The following is a 2,888-nucleotide window of genomic DNA, read 5'->3' on the forward strand; positions in this document are numbered from 1 at the left end:
GCAGAAGAATCAGTGAACTTGAAGATAGGATAATTGAAATTGTCTCTGAGGAACACAAAGAAAAAGGTTAGGGTGACAGAGCCGTCAATGAAGAGCCAGGCTCTGCAAAATATTTAAAGAGGTTTATTCCAAACCAAATATGAGCGACCAAGATCTGGAGGCACAGTCTCAAGAGGTCCTGAGAACATGTTCCCAATGTGGTTGGGTTACAGCTTGGTTTTTATGTTTCAGGGAGACATACATAAATCAATACATGTGGGGTATACACATTAGTTTGTGGGATATGCATTGGTCTAGAAAGGCAGGACAGGGGCTTACAAGTCTCAATGAATTAAAAGGTTTTCTGATTGACGATTGAAAGAGGTAAATTAGTCCCTAAAGATCTGGAATCAACAGGAGTGCCTGGGTCAAGATAAGGGGTTGTACAGATTAAAGTTCTTATTATTATGTAGATGAAGCCTCAGGGTTGGCCACCCTTAGAGACAATAGATGGCAGATGTTTTCTATTCCTCAAAAGGTGCTAAACTCTCTTGAGGATTGGGAGGTCCTGGAAGGAGAAAAGATCTAGTGGTGTTAACAGAGAGTCTTTACAAATGCAGTTTTTCCCTCACAAAAATGATTTTGCAAACATTTCACAATATGGCAAAACAAAACAAAAAAACCCACCACACTCCATATTTTTTGGTAAAAGATGTTTATTTTCTTCTTTATCTGTAATGAAATGTTGTGCCAGAGTCAAGTTGAAGAGTGAGCCAGTATAGGCCGGGCACGGTGGCTCATGCCTGTGATCCTGGCACTCTGGAAAGCCAAGGAGGGCTTATCACAAGATCAGGATTTTGAGACCAGCCTGGCCAACATAGTGAAATCCCATCTCTACTAAAAATACAAAAAGTTGCCTGGCATGGTGGCACACACCTATAATCCCACCTACTTGGGAGGCTGAGGCAGGAGAATCACTTGCACCTGGGAGGCAGAGGTTGCAGTGAGCCGAGATCACACCATTGCACTCCAGCCTGGGCGACAGTGTGAGACTCTGTCTCCAAAAAGAAAAGAAAAGCAAAAAGAAAAGAAAAGAAAGAAAAGAAAAGAGAAGAGTATGCCAGTTTACACAGAATTAAATAAATCTCTGATGAGATTTTATGGCTTGTAGGGCATGACTCCCCTGCCCCTTAGGAAGAGAGGGCAAGAAAGGAAAAAGATCAGAGTTTAGTCTTCAGAGTTTAAGGGACCTGTGGAACATCATCAAGTGGACCATCAAGTGGACCAAGCACTGTGGGAGTGCCAGAAGGAGAACAGAGAGAAAAAGGGTAGAGACAATATTTGAAAACATAGTTGAAAAGTTCTCATATTTGAAGACATGAATGCAAGCATCCAAGAAGCTCCAAGAACTTCAGATAAGATGAAGTTACAGAGATCTACACCAAGACATTATACTCAAACTCTCAGAAGCCAGAAATTTTAGGGCACTCACACATTGGAAGCCAGATGTAGGGCTGTGGAGACCCCACAGGGTTGTGGGGTGTCCCTTATGCTGTGTTGAGGTGCAGGATCCAAGAAGTAGAGAGACAGGACACTGAAGAACTGGTGAAGAACATCTGGACTCAGGGGACCACACCACCTGTGAGCGGAGATCAGCAGCGGCCCCCAAATGCTGAAGAGCATCTGTATTTATTAGGTACAAGCAGGGGGCAGAGTCATGAGTGAGGTCATCATCTATAGGCTTAGTGATAGGGCATACATAATCACGTGAGTTACAAGTGAGGGGACCACCCCGTTATGTCACCTGGGCAGAGAGGTAGGCCGTGTGCAGCAGGGGACTGTACCATGTGCAGTAGTAAAGGGCCGTGTACAGAAAAGGGGTCCACCCCCATTAGGTCACTGAGGCAAGGAGATGGACTGTGTGCAGCAGGTATCATGCGCAATAATTCTTATCTGGGGGCTGGAGACTTCAAAGGATTTCTAATAGAAGGATACTGTAAGCCAATGCAGTGGGAACTGACAGACGTGTGCTCTTCTCTTAAGATATTTATGGGAGGATGATTTGAGCTAGCACAGAAGCAAGATAAGACTGACAGAGTGTACAGCCACCGTGACTGGTCACACCAGAGGGGTTCTTCTCCCTCGGTTATTTCCAGAATCTCAGGCCTGAGGCCTACTTTCCACAGGAACTGGATGCAACATACTACAACTCCTTTCTCAGGAGGAGAGGCTCTTGCTCCAAGCCTGCCATACAGTGTATGCCCTTTCAGGCAGGGATGCCACTGCCTGGGTCTTTGGTTCTTATCCTGGTCTGGCTGTTTTCCCATGTACTTCTTCTGTTCTGTGACAGCTCTAGGCATTCCTCCTACTACAAACTACTATATGGTTATATAGAAGGATTATATAAATCAGCACTAAATGTGTCAGTCCAGCTATGACTGCAATACCTATATGATTATATAGAAAGATTACACCACATGTTCTCACTCATAGGCAGGTGTTGAACAATGAGAACACATGGACACAAGGAGGGGAGCATCACACACTGGGGTCTGTATGGGGAAAATACGGGAGGGACAGCGGGAGGTGGGGAGTTGGGGAGGGATAGCATGGGGAGAAATGCCAGATATAGGTGATGGGGAGGAAGTCAGCAAATCACACTGCCATGTGTGTACCTATGCAACAATCTTGTGTATTCTTCCCATGTACCCCAAAACCTAAAATGCAATTAAAAAAAAAGATTAGGGCCGGGCGCGGTGGCTCAAGCCTGTAATCCCAGCACTTTGGGAGGCCGAGGGGGGTGGATCACGAGGTCAAGAGATCGAGACCATCCTGGTCAACATGGTGAAACCCCGTCTCTACTAAAAATACAAAAAATTAGCTGGGCATGGTGGCACGTGCCTGTAATC

Source organism: Cebus imitator, unplaced genomic scaffold, assembly GCF_001604975.1.
Source record: "Cebus imitator isolate Cc_AM_T3 unplaced genomic scaffold, Cebus_imitator-1.0 Scaffold703, whole genome shotgun sequence".
Taxonomy (NCBI): Eukaryota; Metazoa; Chordata; class Mammalia; order Primates; family Cebidae; genus Cebus; species Cebus imitator.